This window comes from Adiantum capillus-veneris, chromosome 2, assembly GCF_014529385.1.
Source record: "Adiantum capillus-veneris isolate H3 chromosome 2, ASM1452938v2, whole genome shotgun sequence".
In the NCBI taxonomy this organism is placed as follows: Eukaryota; Viridiplantae; Streptophyta; class Polypodiopsida; order Polypodiales; family Pteridaceae; genus Adiantum; species Adiantum capillus-veneris.
The window spans coordinates 103,522,286-103,531,140 of record NC_140932.1 but is presented as its reverse complement, the minus strand read 5'-3'; the positions used below and the strand labels follow the sequence as shown (position 1 = coordinate 103,531,140).

Here is an 8,855-nt window from a genome sequence, read left to right as displayed (position 1 = left end):
CAAATACTCTTTATCACATTTCAGGGTTGAAACTGCTCCCCATAATTCCCTTTTCACTTGTGGATAATTGCGTTGATGAGCACTTAGGACTTTTGCTCCAAATCTCACTACATATTGCTTACCATCTTCATCATCTTGGCCAATCGTCCATCCAATTCATGTGGAGCTAGTATCCACTGTCAGAATCACATGTCTTTCACAATCGTAGTTTACTTTTCTCAAAGTTGGCAACATAAGCAACAACTTCTTTAATTTCCTCATGGCATGTGTATGCATTACTTCCCATTGAAACTTTTTGTTTTTTCTCAAAAGTTGATACAAAAGCTCTACTACATGTGCATAATGTGGAATCCAGATAACATAAAACACGCATTCACCCAAGAACCTTCGAACCTCAGTGACATTTATACATTTCTCTTTCATTCTTTGAATTACATCAATCTTTGCAGGACAAGGCCTTCTACCATATGGCCCACGCATTTGTCCTACACTAAGAACTTCATTCACACTAAACACTGACTTTTGCCCAGACAAGGTAAGGTTCACTTCTTCCAACCTTGACAAGATCTTATCACAATCATTGATATGGTTTTCCACATACTTGTGGCACCCTCTCGAGTCCAGATCCTCATCTATATCACTTACATTACATCCTTTGATTGTCACATCATCAAGGAAAGGCATCGTAGTTTGAGGTATGAAGTCACGTAGGACTTTGTTCATACCATTCATCATATGCGCAACTGAATTAGTTTCTCCAGGAGGTAAGGTGAACATCCTTACCAAGCCCAAAGGTTTCCTCATGGTAGTCAGGTCCTTGATTTCCATTTCTAATTGGAACTAATCATACCCTGAGTACAAATCTCCCATAGAATATATTGCCCTTCCTACAAATGCCTCTGCAAATTCATCTACAATTGGCCATGTAACCACATTTCTAATTGTAACCTTGTTGACGGATTGCATATCCTAGATAAAGCGTGAAGAACCATTTTTCTTGGGAACTATGAACCACCTGTTTGAATATGGAGCACAAGAAGGCTCCAAAATACCCATCTTGATCTTTTCATTAAGCAGCTCAATGAGTTTTGGCAAATGAGCCATTGGAACTGGAATAGGCCTCAAGTTCCAAGGTACGTGAGGGATAGTGAAGATCACCATAGGAGAAACAATGGATGGATTAACACACCCTATCTCATGAGGCTCAAATGCAAAAGCTCTTCTGTGTTTGGCAAGCATGTCTTCAAAGCATATCTTTTCAGCTTTTGTCAAATTTTCCTCGCAACCAACCTTTAACTCCTTCAAAGAATCATGTGTGAACTTGTGTCCAATCTTGCTTGGGTCACAAAGGCTAGATTGCAAAGCAGCTTGCTCCATCTTATTTGTGCAGTCTTTTGGTAGAGGTAATGCCATTGGTTTCACTTTCTTTGCCACAGACTTATACTTAGTCTCCATTTGTACATCAACACCTTGAGCGTTTTTGAAATCCTCAATGACTTTGTACATTCTATTGAGAAAACTTTCACAACCTCACTTTCCATACGCAAATTGCAATCCACTAAAGACTCCAAGTCTTGCATAGTATCCACAAACGAACACTCATCAAACACACCTGCAATGCATTCATCATCTTCTAGCAAACCATTCATCTTCAACCCTCTTTGTACACTATTTACATGTTGTCATTCACCCCGCTTTAAGTCCTCACACTTTGTAAAAGCAATAGATCCATAATCAATCCTAAGAAACCTGTAGAAAATGTTTCCTTTGCATATACATCATGCGACAACTTTTATCTTCTTGTACCACTGCAATCCTGCTCTACAATGGTACATGGCCAAAACCCCTCATATCCCTGTAGTCCTTGAATTCTTTGTTTGCCTTTGGCAAGGGTTGCTCTCTAAGACTTTCATGGCCCTTTGATGATCCACATAAACAGTAAGGAATTGTATTGTACGCTTCCCATCCCTGCTCCTTATCCTAGCATAAGGACCCATCATCCATCACCTGGTTTCCATGCGAGTAGCAGTGATGTATAGCTTCCCAAGGATAAGAGGGTATGTAGACATCTCCTGTACAGAGAAATTCTGATAATCTTTCACATCCCCTATAGTCACCTTTACATTTGGACAAGCTCTGTACAACTCTCCTCATGAGTTGTTTGCTGCACGGATCATCCATCCATGATTTATATCAATTCGCCATTTTCTTTTTTATATAAACTCTTTGACATAAGATTAATTTTTGACCCATGATCTATCAGCGCAATGTATGGCTCTTCTAAGTCTCCCACTTTCACTAGGGTCTCTCTAGTCGCTCTTGCCCAATGACTCTTAGAGAATAACTCTTGTGAGTGATCTCGAATTCATCTTCATCATCTAAGAAGTGAACCTGTTTTACTCCTCCTCTAGACTTGTAGCATCCAACAACTATTTCATCACCTTGCTTGCCATAGACCTATACTCCTTGTGCATTTAAAGTCTCTTCTTCACCCTATACATGGATAGATTCAGTAAGATACTGCCGCTTCCTCTTGATGATATCAGTTATCTCTTCATGGAACTCCCTCTTTGCTATTCCAAGGACCTCACCCAACATAAATTCCACCTTACTGTTCAAAATCCTCTCTTCCAAAACCTTTTTAAGATATGTTGCCGCGTCTATGTAAGATTGGAGCTTGTAGGCCGAACCCTTTGCTTTAGCTTTTGTTGCATCCTTCTCCTTTTCTTTAGAGGCTTCTTGCATAGGCACTTCGGGGAGAGGCATCTGTTGTGGGGAAGGTGATCTAGGAAGCATTGTGTCATTCTTGCCCCCACTCCTCGTCGCCCGTTCTGAAGGCCCTTCATCCCCATTCTCACACCTATGTTTCTCTTAGACAACAGCCTCATTGGCTTGACATTTGGCAATGTATGCATGCACTAACAAAGAGTCTACAGGGTTGTTCCAACCTGTTTCTAGTCAAATTCAGTCTCCAGCTTCATGTAAAACCTCTTTAGTCATCTTACCTTTCACAGCAGACTCTGTTGCCCATTGCCATAGTTCTCCAATCCCATTAGATGCTTCTTCTCCAACCTTGACTCCTTTTTGCTTTATAGGCTCCACCTTCAACCCATAGGCGGATGCCTCAACCATTGAGATGGCATGGCTAGTAGCCATGTCCTCGACTAGATTCTTCATCCCACCTTTGCCAAAGTTTGTACCCAAGCGCTTACTTGTTTCACTTACGTGAATTTTGCCATCTTTAAAGAAAACAAGCTCCTTTGTCAAAGCATCTTTAAAACTTTCACAATCCCTCCTTCCATGGTCAGTACTATCATACCATATGCATCTATCTACAAAACCTTCTCTTTTGAGGTTGTTGCACTATAGATCGAACTGATGGTTGCCCCTTCTCTTCTAGCCTTGTAAGCTTTAGCTTCAATTCTTGTATTCTCTTAACAATATCATCGAGGATGGATTTGTCACTCTTTGGAACCACAATCACATGCTTCATGGGACTCTCGGGAACACTTGGGGCTTGAGTAGGTTGATGATCATTTTGTCTCTTTGTCGTTGTCGCTTGGCTAGCAGTGAAATTGCATCTTCGACCTCATTCCAATCAGTCTTTAAGCCATGTTCTGCATCCATATCCTCAAGCAGTAACTTTAACTTCTCTTGAATTTCTTTGCCTACAGGTTGCAAAAAGAGCTATGTCTTCTCTAAGTTTAGGATAGCCTTCTCAGTCCTTGAAAGTTGATCATAGCGGCGTTCAAATTCCCTTAGTAGTTCGATAGGCAAAAGTCCCTCTTTTGGTCGAACTACAAACTCTAGTAAAGTCCTCTTTGTCACCCTTTCGGAGTCTTCCATGAAATACTCTTCTTTCAAGGCTAATTTGAATGCTTCCCAAGTTGCCCCATGCTCATTTCTAATTCCCCTTACATGCTCTCTGATCTCGGGAACCACAGCTAATTCAAAACTTTGTACCATCTCTGCTTCAGGCACTCCATGAAGCTCCATCTCCTTTACACATTCACAAAGATACTTTGTTACATCTTTACCTTTAAATTGGTCCATTTTCTTCACCGCAGATTGAAGCGCTTTAGTTGAGGAAAGCTCCCTCCTTTCCACAGCTTGCTGCTGCTGCATACACACCGCAAAAGCCTGAAACATTTGCATTGTGACTGGATCAAACCGAACCCCCTCTTGCTCTTGTTGCTCCATAGCTTTAAACCTTTGTTTTGATACCTTCAATAAATATTTTGAACCCTCACCCTATCCTATTTCACAGCGGGTTCACCAAACTTGTGTCAAGAAGTGCGGAGTGCGGCTAGGAAAGCGCCGGGCCTCTAACTGTGAGAGTTTGCGGAAAAATCAAGCAAGTCGTAGAAGATTTGAGGCTAAAAACACACTAAAAATGAACAAAACTCCAGCCATAAAAGATTCTCTTTGAAAAAGAACCAAGATCAACTCAAAACTCTTGTGTGTGTGATGATTTGGTGTAGCCTCACTGCCAATTACACAATTGCAGTGCTCTTTCGCCCTGATAAAAACCCTATACAAACGCTTCAATTCTCCATCGTAGCCATTTCATGGAAGATTCAAAACTTAATTATACATTCCCAAGTAGTTATTTGAAGAGGGAAAACCCTAATTGGTGGCCTCACAGCTTCGAATACAGGGTTGGAACAGCACGGGGAATTTCAAACTCCGAGCAAAATTTTCCGAGCAATCATAAAAACGAGCAAAACCCATCACTACTCCATATAGAACTTAAATCAGAATAGGAAACATTTAGCATCAAATTACATATCATCTATTTATCATTGTCCCTAAACACCTCAAGCATTCCACATGGAGACTTCAATCATCCAGCCTTATATTAACTGCTTAATAGGAAACATTTAGCATCAAAATACATATTATCTATCTACCATTGTCTCTAAACACCTCAAGCATTCCTCATGGAAACTTCAATCATCCACTCATATATTAACTCCTTGATTATCCAAGGGTATGCTCCCTCCTCCGAAGCACAGCTCATGGTCATAGATAGTCAGACCATGGTAAATGCTTAGACAAGTGTGTGTGTGTGTGTGTGTGTGTGTGTGTGTGTGTGTGTGTGTGTGTGTGTGTGTGTGTGTTCTCTCTCTCTCTCTCTCTCTCTCTCTCTCTCTCTCTCTCTCTCTCTCTCGTGGAATGAAGAGAGGGGTTTCTCGGTACATAATCTTATGGAAAGTGCTTGTAGGGAGAGAGACTTGTTTTTTTTTTTATTAGTTTAGGGAATTCATTGAAGAAGTAGGTTTGGTAGAGTTTACTGGTAGGTTGGGGTCGGTAGAGTTTATCGATAGGTTGGAGTTAATATGAACAATGTGTATTTGCAATCTTCTAAATTGTATCTTATATGAAATTGGAGATAAATCATTTTCGGTTGGTGGCTTTAATTTTTCTCACTCCCAAAAAAGATGTTTCAGCTTACAATCATGACACTTGTCAAACCAAGAGGAAAATGAAAATATCCTCCACACACTTGAAAAGAATAGTGTGAAAGCATTAAAGAAATCCTTAAATTTCAAGTCTTTTATAAATTTCATTGAAAGGAACTTTGTATATTTAAGAAATATTCTTTTGTTGAACACTTAGTTGTAGTCAAACTCCTTTTGCATAGATGCAATAGTAGCCAAAAGGCATATACACTTCTGCAAAGAACCTCACAAATCTAAGTACACGTAAGTAAAGTGATTGTTTCCTATATAACCAACATAGAATGTAATAATGAGATGATGCAAAATTTCACGATGTTGGTTACATTTTTTAGCTCTCTTGTGCTTGTTCTTATAATTAAAACATTTAAACATTTCATCTCTCTCCCCCGCTCTCTCTCTCTCTCTCTCAATCATGCTTTGATTAATTTAAAATAAACTATCCTAATGTAAGGTGACTGCCACATCATTCCGTCTGTCAATGCGCGTAGTCATCATCGGCCCAGGTTGAAGGAATGGAAGAGCGCCACATTTATTTTTAATACCACATGAAGATTTTGATATACTACAAAAGTGAATAAAGAGGCTCTCCTCCAGCAGTATCACCAACGCACATGCAGTGCATGCGATCAAGAGGTTCAAAGAGCTGGATGCAGGAGCATTCATGATAATTCGATTGATAGATTCACCATCGTCAACATCTCTACCTTTTCGATCATAGGATAATCTGCCATGCACAGAGGGCTTCAACATCTTCCTCTCCCTTCTTGTGATACTCTTATAAGATTTCCACAATGTATGCAACGACTTCGTTTCGCTCCTGCGGATTTCTTTTGACATGTCCATTTTGTAATCATGTTGGAGCCTCTCCACTACCTTGTGGAGTTGTCCCACCCCTAGTAGGTGGTGCTATGTTTTGTAGAATCTGAACAAAGTGAAATCCCACTACGCATCTATATGAGCACTTACCCCAGAGGGTACCCTCCTCCAAGGGCTCAATAGGTTTTATTCGTTGTTATACAACCAACAACTTTAACACAATGGTGTTGGCTAGGAATGGAAAATATGAGGGTCCATATTCATCTAAGCTTGTTAAAGGCACACAACGTGAGGCAAGAAGGTCAGCCGTCTTCATTTTGACTAGTGGCCAAATATAAACAAAGCCCCTTTGAAAAAATCTATGAGTGAGTTGGCACTGACGCGGACTATTTCTGAGAATTTCTAGAGGACTGCGGACTCTTTCACATTCCTCTTTTTTAGTTTTCAAGGCGAGCTACAAAAGAGGAGACCCTTATTAAGGAGGATTTTATGGCCGGGCAAGGATGGATGAGGTGATGAAGATCGTGGAGGAATTTCCGACATGAAGGGTAAAGAATATAGGGTTCTTCTTCCACAGCTGCATGTTCACAAAAGGCAATCCATCCCCCTTCTCCTCCTGCTTATGGGATGGAGCATAGTCGACTCTTTTTCTGAGAAAGAACAATGAGTGATGCATTTTGGGTCCAGGCTCCGCCTGGATATGGGGTGGAAATGTGTAGGAATAGCAAGCAAGGGAGTTGGCTTGGTATTAGTTAATGTAGAGGGGTTATCACACTTTGATGCTCCTTTGATGCCCTTGTTTACCTAGCAGCCTCTTCACCTCCACAACATCGGAGACTCAGCGCTTCTCGTTGTTGTTAAGTGAGTTACTCAAGCCAATCGATGGCTATATGTGTATTAAAAACTACAATTGCATAATCATGTTGACCTTTTGTGTTTCCTTAGTGTTGTTTCCTCTCACTACCTTCTATTCTCTACTCGTTCTCTTCAAAGCCACCAATGCTATTGCACCTGCAGATGATGCCAACAACATGAGGAGTGCACTAATTTTTCTTTTGATTGTTGTCCCTTCTTTGCAGACAGTGCTCTCTGTGCTCCTTGTTGTCCACCGGCTCCAAATGCTCGTTGTCAGACTCTACCCTCTCTACAACGAGCTCATCCGCAGCTTTCTTGAAAGTGCTCCTCTCTCTCTCTCTCTCTCTCTCTCTCTCTCTCTCTCTCTCTCTCAGGGGAACTCATAAAAACTAGTTTTGCATGCTTTGCAAGTAAGAGAAGCCGCACTGCAGTTTGAATCTCCCTCCTGGTGATGGAGGGCTTCTTGTTGTAGCAAGCAAGGCGGGCTACCTCTTGTGCAATCTTCTCAAAAATTTCATTGATGAAGGAATTCATCATACCCATGGACTTAGAGGAGATACCTTTGTCGAGATGTACTTGCTTGAGAGCTTTGAAGATGTAAATCTTGTAGGTCTCGGTGCTCCTGGCCTTCTTCTTCTTCTTCTTGTCACTGCCTTCCTTAGCAGTACCAGGCTTCTTCTAGCCGGTTTCTTGATTGCCTTGACGCCCTTCTGTGCCTTCTGCTCGGCTTCTGCAGCGGGGGTAGTGATTTCCTTTTATTTGGGTTGCCATTAGAACTTTGCAAAATAGAACGCCATCAGTCGATGAAGATGCGGAGTGGTCTTCTGACACCGTAGCCGGCCTTCGAACTATCAGAGACACACTTTTTTGTATTTAGCCTTGTCCAGTACCTCTCAAAGGCCTCTTTCTCTCTCTCTCTCTCTCTCTCTCTCTCTCTCTCTCTCTCAAAATGGATACTTCACGCGCTACAGGCGAGGCAACCCGCGCAATGCTGTGGAAGATGGCACACACACACATATACACACACACACACAAGCAGTTTCCCCCTTTCACTCACGTTCCCTCTCTCTCACTCTAACTACTCTCTCTCTCTCTCTCTCTCTCTCTCTCTCTCTCTCACACACACACACACACACACACACTGTCACACACGCATTTCGCTGGCCAGTATGAGAGAGAGAGAGAGAGTGTGTTGGGCTTTTTCTATCTGCACAAAGACGACGGACCTAACAGCCTTGCAACAGCGTGAAGGAGCTCTTTCTATACATTGCTCATACAGAAAAGCGATATAGGTACTAGGAGAATGAGTTTTGTATGCCAAACTTCTCTCTCTCTCTCTCTCTCTCTCTCTCTCTCTCTCTTACACAGGGCGCTGATCTCATTAATATAGAGGAGCACACCACCTCTCAACTCACGTTGTCAGCCCCCTCGTGCCGGCCAGCTACGCGATGTCGTCCCCACTGAGAAAAATGCAGTGCGGAGATGGATATAAGGGCTGGAGGTATCATTAACATGCGGAGCCGCACAAAATCATTGGAAACTCTCCTTCTCCCGCGCGCGCTCTTTTAGATAGTTTAGAGAGAGAAAGAGAGAGAGAGAGAGAGATATATATTTTTCTCTCTGAGGTTCTCGGACAGGCGTCCGTGATGGACCTGGTGCCCGCGATGGCGAGCATGTCTTTGGAGTTGCGCTCTCTCTCTCTCTAAAAACTATCTGAAAGAG

General features: G+C 41.9%; 1 pseudogene; it reads right to left on the bottom strand.

The window, feature by feature from the left end:
- Positions 1 to 7,280: 7,280 nt before the first annotated feature.
- Positions 7,281 to 7,891, bottom strand: LOC147463307 (histone H2B.9-like; annotated as a pseudogene).
- Between the last annotated feature and the right edge of the window lie 964 nt (positions 7,892 to 8,855).